At 42.8% G+C, this 24,209-nt stretch overlaps 1 long non-coding RNA gene across 1 annotated transcript in view; it reads left to right on the plus strand.

Moving 5' to 3' along the window:
• The first annotated feature begins 10,520 nt into the window (after positions 1-10,520).
• LOC146865595 (uncharacterized) overlaps positions 10,521-24,209 on the plus strand; it is a 117,178-nt gene continuing 103,489 nt past the window's right edge. Inside the window, exons 1-2 of the long non-coding RNA XR_014970328.1 lie at positions 10,521-12,199; positions 16,571-16,724. This is a non-coding gene — a long non-coding RNA (uncharacterized LOC146865595). The remainder of the gene's footprint in view (positions 12,200-16,570; positions 16,725-24,209) is intronic.

Here is a 24,209-nt window from a genome sequence, read left to right on the forward strand (position 1 = left end):
TCCCTCCCATTGCCTCCCTCAATGTTAAAATTCTCTTAAAATGCTTTGTAGGTTTTTAACAGTGATATTAGCAGTGTTAAGTTTTTCAATGGTTTCTGTATTATTGCAATGTATGCTGATATCTTTCTTTTGTTATCAACTCTTTAATAAAAGCTTTCAAACATAAAAAAAAAAGAAATAGGGAGTGGATAGGGTTAAAACCACCGACAACTAGTCTATGGAATATTAAAAATGTGAAACAGCACAGGAGCCTGTATATCTCTTTGCTTGGGTTCTAATGAATTAGATGAGATTTCAAAAAATTAAGAAGTAAACAAGTATAGTGAAAAAAAGTGAACAGGTATAGTGACAAAAGAAGCCACACCGGTGAACTAGGTTGGAAAGAGAAAAGCTCCAAAATCTTATAAAAGGCAGCTATATTCAATGCGGTCATTTAGGCCGCATGGCATCGGCGTGTTCAGCCGTTTTATCCAGGAGGTTTCCCGTTGTGGCAAGAATTTACGTTGTCTCTTCCTTCTTTGAGATCCACTTTTTCCAAGACCAAAAAAGTGTAACTGGCTGATATTGTGGTTTTGAGCCAAGAAGTGCACTGCCAAGACTGGTTTAGTGGTTTTGTTTCTGATATGACTCTTGTGTTCGTTCAGTATTGCCTTTTTTTTTCCTCTCCGTTTTCCCCATGTAGGTGAGCCCGCATGGGCACTTCAGTAGGTACACAACGTTCTTCGAATCACACATAGCTGTGGTGTGAAATCTGATTTTGTATCCCTTGGTTGGGTGGTTAATGATGTTTCCTTTAATAACACTGTTGCAATTGCTGCAGTTGAAGCGCGGGGCATTGCCATTGTGTATCTTAATGTCTCCGTCGGTTTTCTTTGCTCTTAATAATTCATTGGTTTTTGCTCCTTTCCTAAGCAAACAATGGTATGTCTGTGAACAGTCCCTTGGAATCTGGCTCCAGTTAGAGCATGGGCCAATATTTGAGGATAATTATTTTGAGTCCAATGCTTTCTGTAAGCTTAGATACCATGACCATTCTGTTCGATTTGATTTGTAATCTTTTGGTAATCAGTAGTTGGGTGCGCGGTATTGTTGATGCTCTGGTTGTGGCTGAAGTGAGTATGTTGATGGGATTTCATCTCTCTTTGAAGCGGTCTGTCATGCTAGTCATATTGGATGTGAGTTGGTTTGGATCAGACACTATTCTCTTTATCCTCAAGAGTTGTGAATACGGCAAGTGGACTTTTAATGCGTTCTGGTTACAGGTGTTAAAATGCAGTAAGTTGTTGCGATCGGTTTCTTTTTTGTACAAAGATGTTTCCAGTTGATGAGTATTGATGTAGGTAATCACATCCAAAAAGTTAATCATCTTGTCATTGATGTCGTAAGTGAAACTGATGCGGTTGGTCACTTGATTCAAAATTTCGAAAGCTAAGGTTAATTCTTCCTTGGGACCCTGCCAGATGAGAAAAATATCATCTATCTACCTCAGAAATGTAACCCAAGTTTTGCTTCCATGTTTCTGCATGTAAGACATCGTCCAGTTTAAACTTATGGATGAACAAATTTGGATAGCTGAGGGCTACACAATTTCCCATTCATGTCCCTGTAAGTTGCAGGAAGAACATCTCGTTGTGTGAGAAATAGCTGTGATACAGGGTAAACTGGAGTAACTCCAAAAGAAAAACCTTTAGATCCTGCTTGATGCTTGATTCGAGTAAGAACAATTCAACCGCTTCTATCCCTAAATCGTGTGGGATCGAGGTGTACAGGGCCCTTACGTCGATCTTTCACAAAAATATTGGTTTACTCCAATGGATATCCAAGTTCCTGATTTTCAATAGAAAATCCGTGGTATCCTTAATGTAGGTAGTCATGCGCTGTACAAAGTCCCGTAAATGTCGGTCAAGGTATTTTTCCCCAGGTTCATGTATTGAGCCCCACGTGGATATTATGGGCCTCATTGGTGGTTTTCCTAAATCCTTGTGGATTTTAGGTAACATGTTTAGCGTAGGGCTTTTCGGAAACTCTTGTGTGAAGTATCTCTGATCTGTTTCTGTGATGGTTCCAAAAGCCACCGCTTTATCTATTAGCTCCTTGAGTTCTCTTCTGAATTCTTCAGTTGGATTGTACCCTAATTCTATGTAAGTGGTCTGATCCTCAACATGCTCATTTATTCTGTAATCGTAGTAAGATGCATCCATTACAACTAGGGCTCTACCTTTGTCTGCTTTAACACATTTGATCTGTGGGTTGTTTTGCCAAACGTTGTACAATACTTCTTTCCTTTGTAGTCAGTTTTGATTGTCTAATATTCTTGGTTTTATAATGTTGTAGATCCTTTTTCACGAAGATTTTGAAGGCATCCAATATCTTATGGCTAACAGGCGCCATATAAGAACTCTTGGGTCTCAATCCCTTCAAGGTGTCTTCAGTCCAAGGTTGTTGCTCCGTAACTACGTCCTCAAAAAAATGTCTTAGTCTGATAGATCCCATGAACCTAAATATGCTGACCTCCGTCTCCAATATGCTGGACTTGTAAGTGGGCACAAATGAGGTACCTTTTTGCAAAATTTCAGTTTCTAGTGAGCTTAAATTGTATGATGAGATGTTAATGACCAGGTTCTTTTTGTTCATGACCTCTGGCTCCTGGTTAATCGCTTGGATGTGGTCGGGTCTGTGCTTGGCTCTCCCTTTGTCCCTTCTGGTTCGTCGTTTCCTAAGGGGCCTGCTCCTAAAACGGAACGGCTATGGCATTTGATGTACCCGGTGTCAACGATGTTTCAGTGAGAGGCATGTTTCTACTGGCTTGGTTGAGCACTTGAGGCCACTCGTTCAGTTGTATTTCTGTTCATCTCAGAGTCACTACCCGCAGATGAAGTTTTGGTATCGGAAGCCTTGTTTTGGGGTCTATTTTGCCTTCTTCTTGCATAGACCTCTGCCCAGTTATAGACCTCCCCTAGCTTACAGTCTATTGTGTCTCTTCGAAACATTCTCACTTTTTGTTAGTTGATCTCTTGAGTGTGACGGGCCAGTTGCTCATTTATGTCTGATAAAACCTTGGACCATTCATCTGCGCTCAATTTCTATGATAGCTCGCTTTTTCAATAATTGATTTAATTGTCCAATTTGTCCAGAATCTTTGGTTGTTCCTCTACAATCAATAGAATCAGGTCAAGCGAACATTTATTGAGGATGCCGTACCATCTGTCTATAAATTTGGAATCATTCTTGCACAGAGACGGCTTTAAAGGGATCTAAAGTCCCCTAGAGATCCGCTGAACACAGTGATACCTGATGAGTGTGCTAGCATGCAGCCGCTGGCTGATCTCCCTTTTAGTTAAATATAGCAATTGCTTAATGTTGCTCTGGACTGATCCCGAGCTGGTGGTGGTCGTTTCAATTTCGCCAATGAGTGAGTAAATTGGTTGAACTTCATTTTCGGTAAACATGAAAGTATCCGCTTGTTTATCTGTCAAATTCGAAATCTCTTCATAAGTCATGTCTGCGTTGGGTGCTGTGTATCCTGGTCCGACAAGAAAGTATTCAAAAGGTATGGATCACGCACTCCTTTGATAATCCTTCTGATAGAACAAATTTTAATAGCATGTGTTTAGGGGTTGGTTGGCGTGCATCAAAGGTATCGCCCTCTGATCCTGGGCGTGTGTCAAACGCAATAACTGTTGCGCTTCCCCACTGGGAAGCGTCCCTTTAGTACACTGCCAGGGTTTTACAATTGGAGAACTTTAGGTAGGAATTTTCTTTCCCAAATTCAATCTCAAAGTCAAACTCTATTTCCAGTTGAGTTTCTTTATTTGCTTTCACAACAAAGATTCATTTCTCATGTTGTAATCTTCCATTTTGTTCTTGTTATAACATAAACCATTTGTGTCAATGGGTAAATATCAAACGAAGATTAAGGATGTCCCCAATGCATTTCGGGCATATCACTGCCCTTCATCAGGGGATGTGTTCCTAGAAAACAAAAAATTGGGTTAAAATGAAACGACAAGTAATGGTGTAAACAACCCACTTCACCAGGCTTGTATTATAACGTTGCCTCTTTTATGTGTTGTGAAAAATATTGTGTTAATGTGTCCTGTATAACACATGTGTTTTCAAGAATTGCTTTACTGGCTTAACCCCAGTTGTGTCTCAGAGTACTCAACAATATATGATGGGTGTAAGTGTTAGGTAATAATCAAGACCAGGTTATTGATGTTACATGCGAAATCCTGAATTTCAGACTGCGATTGACCGTCATGTGAGAGCGCGAATCTCAAGAAGAATATGGCCGATGGGCTTGCTTTCTGTGTCTAAACCATGTTGCATGTATACTGTCATTTAATGTGCTTCATGCTGTAAGGCGCCATCATATGAGTGCGCAAATTACCAGTGTTTTTTTTTTTTTAAATCTCCAGTGGCATGTAGGATATGCTCCGTGCTCACATGACGGTCAATTACAGTCTGAAATTTAACATTTCGCATGTAACATCAATAACCTGGTCTTGATTATTACCTAACACTTACACCCATCACATATTGTTTCAGATGTTTACCAGATGCAGATTGTTCCTGCTACACACTTGTTGCACATACACAGAGTCGACACACACATCAAATGTCACTGCAACAGTCTGGCAGTCACACTAAAGCAGAAGATTACACAAATGAGTTCAGCACATGATCCTCTTGCTTCACACACAAAAGCGTCTGGTCAAGACTATTCACCCACAAAACACTTCATATGATGAACCCAGGAAATAAACTGCAGGTACATTTTGGTTATTGGGGCCCCCTTGATGTGCCCCTCAAGGTCAGACAACAAATTGTGGTCCTTTTTCTTGCATGGACAAGCCTGGGCCTTTCCGCACATGCTAGATTAATTTGGTTGTAGGGCCAATAAAAAAAGTCAGGATAACAGTTTCACAAACAGTCGGGGACTCAGGGCAGAGGTACACACCTGTATAGTATGTGTAGGTGCTGTGACAAGTCGATGCAACCCAATCATGCTTTGGGTATCAATAAAATTAACTACTTCTGGATCATTTGTACACCCTGGATAGAAGTTATAATATCCCATAATCGTGAGGTATGCATATCGAAGCGAAAGAGGAGCTAAGGTTTCACTCAAGAGAGGCAAGGAAGGGAGAATATTAAACCATCTGCGAAAGACTGGGAGGGGTCAATCTTAAAACGAAAGCCAAAACTTTCTGCCCCCTTCATTGAGCCCAGATCAAATATTTCACATTGAAAGAAATCTCAGAAGAGAAGTGAAGGCAGACTTAGAGGAGCGATTCTTCATCCAGTGGTCACAACACACAGTGAAGCTTCTGGGGCCTAATAAGTACATTCCCTCTTGAGGTCAACACATAATGCAATATTTCTTCATGCTTTCTCAGAAAGTAACTAATTGGTGTGAATGTTTCCAGTGACAGGATTTTGTTTGTGCTAGATGTGATGAAGAGTCTTAAATTTTTGAAGGTTCTGGAAAAGAAGGTTCCCAAACTCAGTGTACAAACAGACAAGCCCCACATATTGACTAATGAGAGTTTGGATAGAATGGTAAAGAAGTATGTGGCCATTTAAACATCTGACATTTTTAATGACATAGCTTATTTTCAGTCCACAGGTTCATTGTCCACAGCTCTAGCAGGGACAAGAGAGCTCACATCAGTGTTACCACACGCAGTGCGGCATTCCAACTCAGATTACTGAAGAAATTGAAACTATTTTTACCACCTTCAGACTTAAACCAAGCAGTAAAATCACTTGTGGTCTCCAGAATAGAATATAGCGCGGCGACTCTGTCAGGTCTACCCAAAGCGAGTACAGGTCCTCTCAAAACTACTGTTAATGCTGCAGCAAGACTGGTAACAGGAACTAGACGCTTTGTCCACATCACCCCATCGCTAAGTATCTAGAGTGGCTTCCCCTTGAGGCAAGAACGCATTTGAAAATTGCCTGCCTCACACACACAGCACATTTTAACGAACCAAGTTACCTGGCAGAAAAAAATTGAATCTCCGGTGGCAGCCACTACTTAAGAAGTGCTAACTCTCTCAGGCTGGAACCTCCCAGAAAACAAAAAACGTACACACGCACCTTTTCTGGGGCGGTGCCAAGGATCTGGAAGTCCTTACCACCCATGGTGTGTTCAAACCCATTGACCCACTTATTTAAAAAAGAGGTGTAAAAAGATCCTAATGAATAGATTCCTTTCATAGACTCTCAGAGAGCCCCACCCCAAGGCACAAAGGATGTCACAATGGCAGCAATCTCGAGTTTCAATCAATCAACCAATCAGGGAATTGTAAGCGCGCTACTCACCCGTGAGGGTCTCAAGGTGCTGGGGGGAAGGGTCCGCAGATCTGTTTATCGGTTTAGCCTAAGAGCCAGGTCATGAGGGTCTTCCTGAAGGTGTTCAAGGAGGGGGCGCGTCTGATGTCTGCCGGTAGCTCGTTCCAGGTCTTGGCTGCAATGTGAGAGAAAGATCTTCCACCTGCTCTGGCTCTGTGGATGCGCGGGGTTTCGGCCAGTGCGAGGTTGGAGGATCGGAGGTTCCCTTGGGGTACGTGGAAGTTGATTCTGTCGTTGAGGTATTTGGGTCCATTGTCCGTTGAGTTTGGTCAGAAGCACGTTGTTTACAGGAGAACCAGTGGAAACACTGCTGCCCTGGGTGCCTGGATCTGAATAGTTCAGAGCAGCAGCAAATACCCATCAGGAAGATGCTAGATCAATCTAGACTAATGGAATATTAATGGAATGACAGTCGTTTAATGTGATATCTGTTGCAACGGCCTATTGTGGCACTTACTTTTGATGTACCCGTCTATACCTATCATTTGTTCATTCAACCCTATGTACAGCACTATGATACCCTTGGGTCATTTGATCTCTTTATAGAACACTCTAAAATAAAAAATAGCAGGGGGAGTCTTGCTTCTGGCTCAGAACAACGAGGTACACTGTTTTACGTACTGCAATAATATAAAAACTTGAGGTATATTCATATCTTTAGGCCATACAATCAAAAGGGTTTTTGCAGTTGGAAGCTAGCCAATTCGAATAGTCAGCCCATATGTGCCCACAAATAAGCAGTTTCTAATGTTACCGAATCCCAATTTGATTTATTGGTATGGTATTTGGAAGGTGCATGATTAGGGCATCACTGTCAAATACCAAATTGCAGTGCTATGTATGAATTTAACACTTCTGCTTTTCTCCTCCACCATTCTCCCCTTGTCTGTTTCCCGTGTGCTTTTGATCTTGACGCACACATTTTGTGGTTATTGTCACCGGTCTTATTTGCAAATATCCATAAGCCCCCACTATGCCTCTCCATCTTCCTTTTCAACTTCTAAGCTTCACACCATCCCTTCATGGTCTTTTAACCCTCCAGCAACCTTTGCGTGTAATTGTATTTTATTTACATTCACAACTGCTTATATTCCTGAACTTCACATTCACCATTTGTTGAATTATGTACTTTACCAATTACACTCCATCCATCATGCCCTTCCAACCTGTTCTAAAATATAAAGTATGCTATTTCAAATCCATCGCAGACCCTTCCCAAAACATGCCTCTTTTTCTACCCCTCTGGCCCCTAGCCTACTCAACTACACATACTGGGCCATGCCTTCCTTAGTGGAGCAGGTGCAGTGGCACTGTGCCCCAAAAACCCATTCAAACTAGATTACTGCTTTATATCAAAATTCAAGCAGGAGCCAGGCAGCTAATTTCTTTCCTTGCACTACAGCCCATGACGCTCTGCCACTGTGTACCTTTTTATACTTTGCACCTGCTTGTGTTATCACCTACAAACTATGAAGATGTGTCCTTCTGTAACAGCACCAACCCACAGTTACTGCTCTTCTATGGCCTCTCACCATGCCTATTCCTCTCCCATTCCCAGCCTTTGCACTTCCAGGGGCATACTCCCTATTGATGCCGAGGAAGCAGTGTCTTCGGAACACACAGGACTCTGGGACCAGATTATTGCTTCATTTTGCATTTTAAACAGGAGCCTGAATCCTATTTCCTTCCTTGCACTAGGGCACATTACACCCTGGCTATCACACTGCTCACTTCCATATGTGTTATAGTTGCCTCTGTTGCCAACTACAAACTTTACTGTTTCATAGCAGTGTTCTTTGGTAACAGCAACAACACCTATTTCCCGTCTTTCCCTTCCCCCATCCCCCAAATGTATCTATATATTCATCTCTTGTCCTTGGCCTTTGACCCCGCGTTTTCATGAGTGTAACAGCCATGGGTGCAGCAGACGCAGTTACTCAGGGCACTTTTCTCTCTCCCTTTTGATCTCGACCCATGCATGTTGTGTTTTTTTCCCCTGTCTTTCTCGTAAATAGCGATTAACCCCGCCTGTGTCCTTCTCTAAGCCCCCACCCTGCCTCTCCATCTTCTTTTTCCCACTTCTAAGCTTCACACTCTCCCTTCATGTTGTTTTAATCCTTTAGCCGCTTCTACAAGCAAATACATTTGATCTACATGCTCATGTTGCTTATGTTCCTGGACTTCATTTTCACCATTTGTTGTTAAATTATATACTTTACTAATTGCACTCTGTTCTTCATTCCCTTCCAACCCTTTGTAAAATACAAAGTATGTTCTTAGACTGCATTGGATCTCTTTCTTATAAACCTGCTTAGAAAAATATGTTTTTCTCAGCCCTCCCCCACCTAATGTCTGAAAACATGCTTCCCCTTTTTGTTCTCCCATCCCTAGTTTATGCAAACACAGTTACTGTGCCATTGCTTCCCACTGTGCAGCAGATGCAGTGAGCTATGGCCAGAAAAACACATTTGAACCAGATTGCTGCATTGTTTCAAAATGTATTCAGGGGCCAGGATCCCGTTTCCTTCCTTGCAATACAGCTGAGCACTTTTTTAGGTTGAGCCTACTAGACAGCACATTCTCTGTTTCAAGACATATTGTGGCTTGAAGCTAGATAGAGGTACTTGGCCGCCCATTGCTTATCTTTGGATGGCTTTCCTATCACTCTTGTTTCTCTGCTTCTTATTTGTGTCATAGATTCTCAATTTTGTGTTTGTCCCTCCTATGAAGCACCTCTTTGATTGGGTAGCATCTCTGCTTCCACCGCTTGCTTTTCAAGCACTACTTTTTAGGTCTCGCCTACGTAGCGCGCATGCGCTGCTTAGGCAAAAAGACCTTTAGCGATGCTTCGGCTTTTCAGCCAAAAATGTGCACGCGTTCCATTGCCTTCAATGGCAACGCGTGCACGACTGGAGATTCACTTGCGGGAGCGAGCGGCTGGCGCCATATGTTATCAATAATCGCGGCGCCAACCGCTCGCTCCCGAAAGTGATTCGCGCAGGCCCCCTCCCCCTGCTGCCGCACGAGGCACGCGCTTGTCTTCTCTTTTTAACACCCTTTTTGAAGGTCCTCACGAATCCTGCTCGTGTCCCTTACATTTGCATGCAGGTGACACGATGCACAACCGCAGCCTCGTTCATCTCAGGCCGCCCGTCATCACAGTCCGTCTGAGAAAACTGACATCTTTCTCTGCTAGCCCTCACCCGCCCCACCAGTGCCTCCTGGGACAGAGAAGGGGTGTAAATGCTGTGGTGGTAGTATATTACCCACGCGTGTGGTGGTGACGTGGGAGGACGTAGAAGAGCATGTAGGTAATATCCAGTTATCCTTCAGAGGTCGACATATTGAGGACCCTTAAATTGGATATTAGTTCATTGGCTAGCGCCCAGCGTATGTGTAAATGTGATATTAAGTGCTACATAAAAACTAATTATTGTGTACTGTGACCTTTATCAAGCCCGGTGGATATGCTTATCCTGGTTTCTGTGTTCCGTTCACTTTAGTAGCAGCTTACCTGTGCTGATGCTGTGTACTTCTTAGTGTCACACTCCTGTGTGCTCAAACATCATGGTTCATAGTGTAATATAGACATGAACAATCTCTAGCATAATGAGTTTTATCCTACAAAACTCAAAAAGTATAATTTATTATTTGTCAGTTGAGGACTAAAGTGAATTAGAACATACAAATAATCTTGATCAATTTACCATTACTTCTTCCTTCATCTGATATTCTTCTATTCATCCATCGGTCTGTTTTGACCACTTAAGTAAAATATCAAAAAATGTTAAACAATATGAACTCGTTGTTCCTCACTTTGTATCCCCCAATGCCAGGGCACAAATCCTAAAGCAAGCATTGGCATAGCCAATAGGTCTCGCCTTTGGGACCTTATAAGTATTTAGTTATCCAGCACAATATCCTTGGTGCAACAAGATTAACTGTTGCATGGCTAAACACTTATGAGGTCCCAAAAGCAAGACCTATTGCCTATGCCAATGCTTGTTTTCTTTTGTGTTAAGTGTTTTGTGCTGTCTCTCTTGTGTACTTTTCCCCCCTGCATTCACTAGAACAAAAATGAATGTTAAGCTGGAAAAACAACCATGTAGCCGTCTCAGCATTCATCTCTGCCTTAGCGTATCCAAAGCACCCTCAGATCTACTGATAGACTAGGTATCGCTGCTAGTGAGACTGGGATTTCTACATGCAGCAGGCGCTCCTGAGTCAGGGGCTGAGTCTCTGACGACCTGGAAGTTTGACAGTTTGCCCTCTACACTTTAAACAAGTTCGAAAGTTATTTCTGCAAAAAAAGTGGCGAGAAGTATGTCCTGTTAGCTGACGTCAGAAACTTGTGATTCGCTTCTTAAGCATTTGTTTACAAATGTGTTATTTGCGAATTCGCCCATTGCATCATCTTGTTCTGCATTGTGCCCATTCACCAGTTCTTCGCCTGTGTTGCCTTTCTGCGAAATTGCTGTTACTGGATAGAACATGTGCATGGGCATATGTTATAGGAATGGGTGAAATATTTTCCTTTTCAAATATACCGTGTGAAAGAAAATACAAAAGTGGTGAAAGCATGCTTTAATATCTCATGTTAACCATTGCAGCATTTTTACAGTACATCTGTTCCACTCTTTTGCACGTGTATTTGCAGCGTAGCGTTTTATGAATGGTTTTCTTAGAAAACATACCCATAGAGAAGATGTGGCTGTAAAATGTGGGAGCCTGAAAGAACTCGCGCTGAGTGACAGAGATTGATAATGGTAATATAGTTCTTCAGGAAATTAGCCACATGGCAGTAGCTCAACCACAGGGAAAGCAAGAATGTAAATGAAGCATAAGGTTATATGTCCCATCATAAGCTGCATTGTTTTCACAGATGAGGCATACACATATGAAGTTGGATATTTGTTTATAAAGTATGTAACAGTTCACAGGGATTACCATTTAGCTTGACATGAAGATGGGAGAGCATACTGTGGTTACAGAGAAAATAGAACAAAAACGAATGTGACACAATTGCATTATCCTTATCAACAAACATTGTCAAAATATAGTCAGGTATTGATAAATGTATTAGTGTGGTTGGAGCTGGTAATCCTTTTCAGAATCAAGACAGGCTACATTTTAAAATGGTCATTTTTCCTGAATTCATTATAGTCACGATTGCATAGTGATTACGGAATTTTGATCTAGATTTATATTGCTTGGTCTATATTTACAGCATTTTAAAGCAAAGTTGCATTGATTTTTAAACACATAACTGATAAGAAGTGGGTAGCCTCACAGCTTTCCTTAATAAGAAGTGCCTTCCAATACAGTAAGCATGTCTACAATTGAGGTGTGCTAAACAGCTGCAAAACAGTAAGTGACCTGAAAATCCTGCTGTCACAAAATCCCTGGTTCAAGCATAGCATTCTTGGTATTTCACAAACCCTAGACATTTTACACCCTAAAAAGCCACAGAAAATAAAACAATAAAATCAATATCCACAGATACCACAGGGTTGAAAAAAGTAAAGACTGTAACCCAAAATTAGACTTTCTTTCTGGTTTGAGTCTTTCTCTTCTAGGATTACTGGTGCCAGGCTTTGGGGGACCACCGCCCCTCATATCGGGCCTGGAGCTGCGTCGCTCACCTCGCACTCCCAACCCCTCAGGCTGGTGTTCACACAGCGGCAGAACAGCCTGGCGGCCTGTCACTTGCGGGCTGCCCCCGTAGCTCCGTCCCCACTGTCACAGCCTGCCTGCATCGGATCAACTGCTGCTGAAGCCCATTGTTTTCTGCCTGCAACAGCTCCCCACCACCTCCGGAGCCCCTGATGCAGAACTTGCTATGGTATGCCCATAATATCATCCTGCGAGCAACTTGTGCTGTTATGGCTTCATTGATGGGCTGCACTATTATACTAAGCCTATATGTTATTTTACCCATTCACTGATCTACATTGTTATTATATGCCTATATGCTATTTAATGCCTGTATGCTTTCTTGCTCATTCTAGAGCAGGGGTACTCACAAACTTTCTCTTGGGGGCCAAATTTACAGTGTGGTTTGTGGCCGAGGGCCGCACCTTGGGGGTGGGGTCATTGGGGGAGGGGCGGGGCTAGAGCAACAAAAAAAAACTGTGACCATGAGGTGGAACACAGGTCCCTGCAGCGGACGCCTTCGTCCACTGAGCCACCGGACCTGGCATACACATATCTCTCTATCTCCCTTCCTCCCTCCTCCGTCTCCCTCCCTCCTTCGTCTCCCTCCGTCCTCCGTCTCCCTCCCTCTCACTCCGTCTCCCTCCCTCTCCCTCTGTCTCCCTCCCTCTTCCTCCGTCTCCCTCCCTCCTCCATCTCCCTCCCTCCTCCATCTCCCTTCCTCTCTCTTTCTATCCGTCTCTCTCCCTCTCCGTCTCTCTCCGTCTCCCCCTCTCTGTCTCCCTCCCCCCTCTGTCTCCCTCCCCCCTCTGTCTCCCTCCCCCCTCTGTCTCCCTCCCTCCCTGTCTCCCTCCCTCTCTCTCCCCCTCTCTGTCTCCCTCCCCCTCTGTCTCCCTCTGTCTCCCCCTCTCTGTCTCCCTCCCTCCCTGTCTCCCCCTCTCTGTCTCCCTCCCTCTCCCCTCTTACTCTCTCCGTCTCCCTCCCTCTCTGTCTCCCTCCCTCCCCCTCTCCCCCTCTTCCCCTCTCTCCCTCCCTCTCCGTCTCCCTCCCTCTCCGTCTCCCTCCCTCTCCCCGTCTCCCTCCCTCTCAGTCATGGTTACCTTTTTCCTTTTACACTCATTATTCTGAAATTAGTGAGTGCTTTTGCATGAAAAGGTAAGGCCATGACTACAGGGCCTGGACCGGACCCGTTTCAGTGCCCATTGCGTATATTCTTTCAAAACATAGGCAGTATGGTATAAAAAGACCACATTCGTAAACACACAGTCGCTGTACACATTTTGTTTTCCAATTCACCCATCAAGCAGGTATTTCAGTACCTCCAGGCAAGGTGCACTTTCCCACACAGGGAAAACTATGTTGTTCAAAGAGAGAGGAGTAAACAAAAGTATCACTTCACTGGCAAACACTGTAAAGTGGCACTAATGTGTTTAGGTGTAAATAAATCAATCTGGACATCTTGCAACCACTCTGTCTTGCTTTAATTAGTTATTTATTTTTCACATTTGGAACGTTTTATTTCTCTCCACCTGGAGGCTGCACTTGTGTCAGAGAAAGACAACGTTTCCAGCAAAAATGTTATTCTTTTTTGGATCCATTTCACAGGGGAGCAAATAAACGAAAGGAGGAAAGAGAGGGTAATACCCGTTTCTTGAAGTCTCGGCTTTCACTAACTGAGGAGCGAGACAGAATGAGAGGGATGACTCTGAGGCTTAGATGCCATCACAGTGGTGAGCGCGCACAGTTTAATTTATGGGGACTTGGGGAGGCTGAAGAGGATTGTTTCCAGGCGCAGCCGTCTCCCTCGCTTAGAGTGAGGGGGCCCCTGGAGCGTGGGGGCCCCCTCGCACCGCGGGGGCTGCGTTATGCCCCTGGCAGCTGAGGCAGCTTCCCTTCCAGGGCACACACACAGCCCCACCCGTACTTCACAGGTCTTTAAGAGACCATTTGCATGATAACGAGGCTTTGTTGTATTTCACCTCTAAGCGCCCCAGCAGCTCCACGTGTTTGCTGACACTGTTAACTGGGGTAACTGTTTCTTTGCCAAGTATGGAAAGCGCTCTAATACCTTCGGGTTGAGTTTTCGCTATTCAAAACACTATAAATAAATAAATAAATAAAATAACACAACTAGCTCCAGGCTAAGCTCACATAACACAACTAGCTCTAGCCGCTGCTGTTTAGTGTTTTGCCTTTTCCACTATCATTCATAAATAATGTAATGGAAAGTGAGTTATACACATTATAGAAACATTGGAATCCATGTGTCCTTGGGTCAGACATACCTTGATCTGTACAAGAGTGTCATTTATAGTCAACGGTTAGAGACACAGGTTATCCATCAAGTAAGTGCACTGGCTTGAGGTGCAGGGCCTCCAGTTGTTGGAGATGCTCCCTTTGGTTTTTCTGTAGGTTGCCTTAAAAGAAGAATTACTTGCATAGTAATTAGAAAGCTACAGCACAAAGCAGGGGATTTCACTTAGAAAGTTTCCGTTCATTTGAAGAGAAATTAAGAATTCTAAGAAGTCTTTTACTATAAAATGGAGCGTTTGTATTGTGAAGTGGCCAGCAGATGGTAATCTTAAGGTTAGAATATTGAATGATGGGGGCGTGGCTTGGATGCCGCGCAAGATGGCCGGCTAGGTACGGAGCTCCGCCGCATCATTCACCTCACGGCGTATTTGTCCCGATGTAAACGGGACCGCTATTGAGCACCGTCGCCGGATTTGGCTGGCGGAACATTAACGGAATCAGCGGAGCAGCTTTTCACCGCTTGTGGAGCCGTTTTCGCCCCTCTCCGCGATGAATTCCCTGCCCCTCACGGAGCCGCCATTTTGAAGCTCTTCCGAACATCGGAGCCTCTGCTGACAGGAGCTGTCACTACACGACGTGCCACTGGGCACCAACGAACTTTCAGACACCGACTTCACTTCAGGGGTGAGATTTATATATTTTGTGCAAGACGCCTTTACTGCATTTTTTCTCTCCTCCTCCACATTAGAGGAAACGTCCAAATACGGCGCTTCACCCCTGACAACTGGATGTTTCCCGCCCTAACATGCTCACTGCTCTGAAATACTTTTTATCCTAAATTTCTTCCTCATGGCGCTATGACAACAACGTTCTCTGAGACTTTCTGCCCGTTTCTCCTGCGCCTCAGCTACTTCAGGATGCTCCTTCCTGTGCTTCCATTTTAGTCATCCTCCCCTTCTTGTACTCGTTATTTAGCACACTCTAATTCCCTGTCGCCTTTTCCACTGAGTTACGTCTGGGTGCTTCACCCTCTCTTTGGAGATATTTCTGGAACATTTCACATGCACCTTTAGTCGTCTCATAGGAAATTGAGACTATATTGTCGCACGTTCATTTCTTTCTATGGTCAACTTACGCAAACCTAAATTTGTCTTCACACCATCGGGGAGTACTTCAGGAGCATCTTCATCTGGTACAAATAGAGCCACTGCATCTGCGAAAATGACGACTCCAAAATCATCATTGGCTCATACTAACACCAGTAAGTCTTCCCCACCCGCTCCGGCGGGCAAGCGCCTCCAGCAAAATTCTCCTACGCCAGAAGACAATCCTTCACATTCTTCTACTGACCAAATTCTAGAGGAATTGCGTGCGCTGCGCCCATTTATTGAAAAAACGAGTACAGATATGCAGCTTTTAAAGGATAAATGGGAAAATATGGATGCCCGTCTTTCTACTGTTGAACAGCACCTTCCTGAAGTTCAGTCCAACACACAACGTATAGACTCTTTAGAAAAAACGGTCCTCTCACTCCAAAAGCATACAGAGGATTTGGAAAATCGAAATAGGAGGAATAACCTCCGTATTTACAATCTGCCGGAAAATCTTGAGGGGGATAATCCAGTAACTTTCTTCACCACTTTCTTGTCGAAACTTCTGGACCTACCACCTTCCACCTCCATTAGTATACAAAGAGCCCATAGACTAGGTGCCAGAACGGGCTCCTCCTCAAAACCTCGTGGAGTCATCATTTTATTTCTGAAATACACAGATCTTTTATTGATTCTCTCAGCTGCGAGGAGTAAAAAACAAGTGTCTTGGCAAGGTCAACGAGTATATCTATCTCAGGATGTCTCTAACGTCACTGCCTCCAGACGTAAAGAATTTCTGGCTATGCGTCCCTCTCTGCGCGCCTTGGGAGCAAGATATGGCTTGTTTCATCCTTGTACTCTCAGAGTCACCTATCGAGAAAAGACTTGGTCATTTCAGGAACCTGGAGAATTAAGGAACTTTCTTCTTCTACACAGTGAAGAAGGGATGGACGCCTCCTCTTCTGCCTCGACCAGTGGCTGAAATTGGATTTTTATTGTTTAACTTGTTTGTCTTCCTAATGGCTTGTCTTTGACTTCATGTATTCTCCTTACTTCTCATCTCAGTTCTTACACTCTCTTTTCGTATCTCTTCTCTCCTTTATCTGTTTCTGGCATCTCCTATATATCCCTCTATTTTCTTTTTCTACTTTCTGGACTTTTGTTTTTACGTCTACATGTTATGTATGTTAACATTTTTTCCCTTTTTTCCTCCCCAGACGGATATGTATCGGTTACTCCTCTCAACACCTTGTCCCATTCCATGTTCCTTTTGTGCGGTCTCGATGTGGTTCTCCTCCTGATCCTGGTCCGTACGTCTTGTAAAGCATCACCACCTCCCCACCTTCCCTATGTGTATTTTTTCTCTTTCAGGTATGTTTAATACAGTCATCCTTCTGGATTTGAACTGTCTTCTATGCATTCTCTCTTTTCTTCCTTCTTCCTTCCCCACTGATCTCCCTTCCCTTTTCCCATCCCTCTCCTCCTCCCTTTTCCTTTTTCTTCTTCCTTTTCTACCTGTTCTTCCTTCTTCCTTTTTGAAGAGTTTTATGGTTAATACTTCTATACAGTTTGAATTATTATTACATGTACAGTATGCTTTTGCAATTCTTGATTTAGATCAGTTTAGTAAGCTTTCACCTTCAAAGTTGTTTCATGGAATGTGAAAGGATTTAATCACCCTATCAAAAGGCAAAGAGTACTCTCCCACCTTTCCTCTTACAATCCAGATATCGTCCTTATCCAAGAAACTCACCTATCTGACATCGAATCTTTAAAACTAAAGCGACTATGGGTTGGAACTGTTTTATTTTCTCCTGCTTCTCAAAAAAAGAATGGAGTAGCCATTTTGATTCATAAGCAACTCCAGTGTAAAGTAGTTCTAGAAGCAAAGGATGACGAGGGACGCTGGGTCTTAGCTAAACTACTAATTAACAATATCCCACTTACGATATTCAATGTTTACGGTCCCACATGTTTTGACTCCTCTTTTTGGCCCTCCATTACAGCAAAATGTATTCAACATAAAGATGATGCTTTTTTATTGGGTGGAGATTGTAACCAGATCATTGACCCTTTTTTAGACCGAAGATCCTCTGTTCGTTTCTCCCCTCATAAACCACATAAACAATTCCTTGACACTATTACCCAAACTCATCTTGTAGACTCATGGAGACTCACTCACCCAGACGTTATGGATTTCTCCTTCTTCTCTCCTCCTCATGCTTCCTTCTCCCGCTTAGACTATATCTTTCTCTCTTCATCTCTTTCTCAACACCTTATTTCTTCTTCTATTGAACCGATTGTTATCTCTGACCATGCTCCTATTATTACTGTTTTTGACCTTCTTCCTCCTACTCCTAAATCTTCTCGCTGGCGCTTCAACCCTTCTCTTCTTACTGATCCTCTTTTTTCCTCCTCTTTTCGTGCTTTTGCTTCTGAATTTTTTCATCTTAACTCTACGCCTGATACCCTACCTCATATTCTTTGGGATTCCTTCAAGGCCACAGCCCGAGGTTTTATTATTGATTTTGTCTCTAAAAAGAAGAAAAAATTCCTTCAAAAACGTAAAGTCACCCTTGCTCATATTAAATCTCTGGAACATCAATTCTATACTTCCTCTGATAAGATTATGTCTCCTGAATTGCTTAAGGCTAAGATTGCCTTTAACAAACTTACCACAGACTCTGCCTCCTCTTTTCTTCTCCGGAGCAGCGCGCGATTTTATGGAGGTCGAAATAAATCAGGTAAACTGTTAGCTAACTATTTAAAATCCCGTAAAGAACGTACTAATATTGATTCTATTTATTCCCCCTCTAATGTACTTCTTCATACCAATGCAGAAATTTTGGAACAATTCCACTCTTTTTATGAGACTTTATATACTCCGGAAAACCCTCCCACCCCAGAGCTTATTCAATCCTACTTTGACAACATACCTCAACCAGATACTTCCCACCTTAATATTTCGGCCGTTGATTCTGATCTTACGATTTCGGAACTGTCCTCTGCTCTATCCTCCCTCACTAAGGGGAAAACCCCAGGACCTGACGGCTTCCCAGTTGAATTTTACCTACATTTCTCAGACCTTCTTTTACCCCACCTTCTATCTCTATTTCAGTCTTTTTGTTCTACTGGATCAGCCCAAGGCTCTTTTCAGGACGCTACCATATGCCTTATCCCTAAAGATGGTAGAGACCCTAAGTTCTGTAAAAATTATCGACCTATATCTCTAGTTAATGTTGACTATAAAATGTTTGCGAAACTATTAGCTCTTCGCCTTGACCCGCTCCTACCACATCTTATAGGGAAGGAACAATGCGGCTTTGTTAAAGGCCGCTTGACCTCGGATAATTCTAGACTCTTCCTTAATGTTTTAAGTAAAGCCCCTTCACTATCGATTCCCCTTGCAGCCATTTCAGTAGATGCTGAGAAAGCCTTTGACCGGGTCGACTGGTCTTTTCTTCTGGCCTCCTTAAAATGGCACGGCTTTAACCCCAAATTCATATCTTATATTTCTTTGATATATTCTATGCCCAAAGCATCTGTTCTCGTTAATGGTCAACTCACTTCCCCATTCACACTCCAACGTGGTGTTCGTCAGGGCTGTCCCTTATCACCTCTTTTATTTATTTTAGCGCTTGAACCTTTCCTTACCTCCATACGCAATAATCCATCCATCTCTGGCTTCCCGTACGGTAAACGTCATCTTAAATTGTCTGCATATGCTGACGATATTCTTTTATTTATTTCTGACCCGCCTACCTCAGTCCCCGCATTACTAGACGAATTTCAGAAATTCTCCTTGGTCTCCGGTTACAAAATAAACTCGGACAAAACAGAGATTCTTCCTTTAACCAAACTTTGTCTTCCCCACTTTTTCACGGCTACTGGCTTTGCTTGGAATTCTACAAAAATTAAATATCTTGGTGTTCTTTTTTCTAGCTCTATATCCTCCTCCATTCAACTCAACATGAATGCAGTCATATCTAGGATAGACTCATTACTCACCTCTTGGAGTCCACTATTTCTTTCCTGGTGGGGCCGTCTTGACTCCATCAGAATGATGATTGCCCCTATTTTGATTTACTTATTATCCATGCTCCCACTTCGTATTCCAAACTCCTATTTCCGTCGCATTGATTCTGCGTTGTCCAAATTTCTTTGGAAGCAGAAAAAAGCCCGCATATCGCTTTTCAACTTACGTAAATCTAAACTTAATGGTGGTACCAATTTTCCAGACTTTCGCCTCTATCATAAGTCCTTTTCCCTTCGACAGGCTTCCCGCTGGTTATCTCAGGAACCCTCCCCTTTTTCTCCCCTCTGGCTTTCTGTTGAACAGGAACTACTGCTTCCGTACTCTTTCCAAGAAGTAATTCGTTTTACCTCTAAAGCCCCATGCCTTAATCCCCTTTTATTCAAGCATACTTCTTCTCTTCTGCGCCCTTTAGTTTCACCTTCCTCAGTAACGCAGGAATCCTTCCTACTATTGCCTATATGGTACAATTCACTTCTATTAATTAACAACCGACCTATTGCATGGCCCTCATGGAGAGCGAAAGGTATCATTTGGATACGTCATCTTTTTGATGGGTCATCCCCTTGCTCATTTCCTGCATTTCGGTCTCAATTCCACTGCCCTCCTTCTTTTGCAAAGAAATTCCCTATCCTTATGGAAACCATTCTAGATCGTTATTACTCTCTCTCCTCTGAAGATCTACCTACCTCATCTTCCTCTCTACTCACTGTCCTTTCTACAAATCCTAAAGCTTCCATCATTTACCGGTACTTTTCAGCCCCCAATCCAGATCGTCTCAAATCAAAATTAGAATTGTCCTGGGAGACAGACTTACATTCTTCATGGCCGACTTCTCTCTGGGACAAAATATGGGCTCGATCCTTGAAGATTTCCCGTACTGCCTCTCTCACTCAATCCCTATTTTTCTTTTACCACAGACTATACCTTTCTCCTCTTTCTATCTCTCGCTTTCAACCTGATGCTGTATCTAATTGTTGGACCTGTAATGCCCCTTCTGCGGATCTTTTCCACCTCTTCTTCTTCTGTCCTTCAACTCGTATTTTCTGGTCTCAGCTATTCTCTCGCCTTTCTCGCATTTTCAACCTCTCTATTCAATTTTCTCCTTCTTTAGCATTTCTTGGTAGCCTTTCAGAGGATTTAGACCTCCCCTCACATTCTCGCGGTCTTTTTGACCTTATGCTGGCTCTGGCATTACAGCATATTGTCTCTAATTGGAAATCTCTGAACAAATTGTCTCTTAATTGTTGGTGGAATCTTGTATGTCACTCACACAGACTTGATGTTGCCTTTGCTTCCTCCTGTAAACCCTCCCGAAATGTTGAATTTTACTGGCTACCTCTTACTCTATACCTCGATCAATCCGCGAAAAAGAGTTACTCTCCACTATCTTCAGATAATTTCAAGCCCCCCTGAACACATGTACTCTTGCCTGCAGTTTTTCATGATATTTTTCAGTCTCAATATGGTAATTATTTAGCTTTATATTGACCTTCTTCATACTTCTTTTTCATTCATGCAATTACTCATATGATGGTTTTTTACTGTACTTTTTGATTGCCATTTACTGTATTTCCTATTATTGCTTACCCATCTTCTACGATAAATACCATGTTTTTGTTTTCTTCTCTCCTCCCTTCCCCCCCCTCCTTCCCTCCCCATAACTTAAAATGCTTTGTTTTTCATTGTGATATTGGCTGCTTCTATTTTCTTTGTCCCATCTTATACCTTTTTTTTTTTTCTCATATTTGCTGATGTCACCTTATTGTAATACTTATTTTTCTCTAATAAAGCTTTCAAACATAAAAAAAGAATATTGAATGATGTATTCCACCCTCATTATCCAATCTTTCTTGTGTACATTGACTGCCAAACGGGGCTAGTCGTCAAATGTAAACTCTAGTGCCTAGCGTACAAAGCTTTACACTTGAATTAGCTTTTATACTTCGCTAATTTTCTCTGCAACTCAGTTAGTCAAAGAGGAATGAGAATTAAGGGGTGCCAACATTTGAAACAACATAAGTGCAATAACAATCTTTTTCAGGAGTTGTTCCCCCAGAGTATCTAAGACCCAGCCCTTCCCCTTCTCTTCTGTCATTTGGATGACACCTGAAAAAAGCCAATTCTTCTGTATATCTGAATTAAGAATGTCTGGTTCTCTCTGCGCGCAGGTGCATGTTGTTCTGTCTGAATGCAGGAGCATTACATACAATTAATAAATACATTATTTTCCAGATAGAAAGTCAAATAGTATGCCAAAGGTTTTGGAGGGTTCCCAGAAAATGTACCTTGTTGGCATCCTTTGATACAATTGTTCATTTATTCTTCAGCACCTTTCTGCAACACTTAAGGCTTTGTTACGCGTGTCCTCGCTTTCTCTGCATTGCCTGCCACCCCTCCTTTGGAGCTACCAACACCAGAAGTGCCAGGTACTCTGGCAGGGGTGGGGAGCGGAGTTAATGATGGCCTACAAGTGAATCCCAATAACCTTAGCCATTACTCATTATTCCCTGGTTTTACTCTAAAAGAGTTCTCGTGCTTTCATCACTTCTTTTCCCATTGGTATAATACAAGCAGAATTAAGGTTATATATTATTTAAATAGGATAGATATTAGAATGATTTAAAGAAATCAGGTTGTCCACTCTGGTAGGTTCCTGGCAAGAATACCTGGTGAAGGCCCACACCTGCCCTGAGCTCCTATGTGAATAAGACCTAACATAAGCCGTGTGATTATTTTTAAGCCTGGGCGAAGCACTACGCTACGTTTGCGTAGTTTGCGAAGTTCGCGCTACTTCGCACTATGAGAACTGCACGTAGCACAGTGCGAACACGCGTAGCGTAGTGTTGCATAGTGCTGCGGTCATTTTTTGCATGCTCGCGGTCGTCAACGTCAAGTTGGCGACCGCGAGCAAGCAAAATGACATCCCAGCGAGACTTTTTCCTTGTTCGCGATCAGCAACATCAAGTTGGCGATCGCGAGCATGGAAAATAAACCTCCCGGCGAGATTCCCAACGCGAGGAGGTCAGGTTTCTCATTGTGAGGGGTCGCGTATGCTCGCGCCCGCTCGCGATGAGAAACTACCAGTTTGCGTTGAGAAAGCTGCAGCTCGAGTAAAAATCTACTCGAGCAGCAGAAAACTACAGCTCGCACTGTGCAAGATGCCATTTTCAATGATTGCACAGTGCCGGTTGCTTGTCCGCGCTGTGCAATCATTGAAAACAACATCTTGCACAGTGTGAACATGTTACTACGCAGTTCGCGAAGTGCTACGCGTAGCTCGCGTAGGGCGAACTTTACTTTGCGTAGCTTCGCGAAGTGCTACTTCGCGAACTACGCCCACCCTTAATTATTTTCTGTTTCTGAAAGACTATGTGAAAAGGAAGCCACTAAATGTAGGGCTTGGATCTTGGACTCATGTTGAAATAGTGCCACTCTGATAGAGGATGCATCTGTTTCTACAACGAAAGGTAATAGAACATCATGATTCTCAGTATCAGTTTAGAACTGAATAAGGTTTTTAATCTTCCTCTTGCTCCTATTACCAGCAGAAGGGTGATTCTATGAATTAAATGGCTGGAGCGTGGAAGAATATTTTTGTGCGAATTGCCTGTAAAAGTTTGTTTACACAATGAGTTGTTGTACTTCTTTTACTGTGTGAGGAGTGGGCCACTCAAGACAGCCTTGACGTTGGATGAATACATACAAATGCCTTGCTCAGAGATTTCAAAACTAACAAGGATATTCCTAACAGTTCAAAGAGACACTTCTTGATGTTGGCATGCAATGAGTGTTTCCTTATTCTGGCTAGCACTTCTCAGACATGAACCTGATGTTAATCCAAGGTTTCTGAGCAAATCAAGATGTCATCCAAATAAACCACTTTATATACACTTAAAAGATCTCCAATCTGCATAGGTTCTACTAGGTTCGCTGGGGGTTCTGTAGATTCAGAGGAATTGCAAATCTGGACAATTTCGCTCCTCTGTTCCTCAGGACCTCTGTTGTACTCCGATTTAAAAAAAGACCTTGGTATGATCATAGGGAGGACCTTCCGGATCCACGAGCCAAAGATAACACTATGGAAAGAATTGTCTGTGTCACCACCGAGCAATGAAGTAATAAAGATCATAAAATGACACTGGGGTTTAGTGGAAGATCCACTCCACGAGTAAAAAGGAACCCCAGTTCTCCTATAAAGGAGACAGGAACTTGAAAAATGCCCTAGTTAGGGCTACCCTACCACAGCCACCCAGAATCACCCTCAATACGCTATGGGTATTCCCGGCAATTGTGGCTCATTTCAATTGTGGCCAATATTTTGCCTGTAAATTCAGCATTAACACAAGCACCTTTATTCACAATAGTGTTGAAATTGCTCTTACTATCTTCAGTAACTGAAACACCCAGGATGTCATCAATGCTATATGGTGTCCATACGACCAAATTTATATAGAAAAGACAACACAAAATGTGAAATGTAGGATTCTGCAACGCAAAAGCAGAATAAAGTGTGGCATGGTGGGAGCACCCCTTGTTGAACATTACCAGACGCCAACACACAAGTGATTGAGCAGATCTCGCTTGGACGACGAGGAGGAGACAAAGCTAATCTCTACAGAAAGAAACTTTTATGGATGAACAAATTGGAAACAATTTCACATGGCTTGACGACTGGAGGCAACTCACCTTCATCTTAATACCTTGACAATACCGCATGTTTAAAACAATTTGTCCAGACTATTGATTCAAATGCGTTCAAACAGTGCTAATCGGATGATTCTTTACTTTGTATGATTCTTTATCTGGTATATGTCAATACC

The sequence above is a fragment of the Triturus cristatus genome, chromosome 2_1 (genome assembly GCF_964204655.1).
Source record: "Triturus cristatus chromosome 2_1, aTriCri1.1, whole genome shotgun sequence".
In the NCBI taxonomy this organism is placed as follows: Eukaryota; Metazoa; Chordata; class Amphibia; order Caudata; family Salamandridae; genus Triturus; species Triturus cristatus.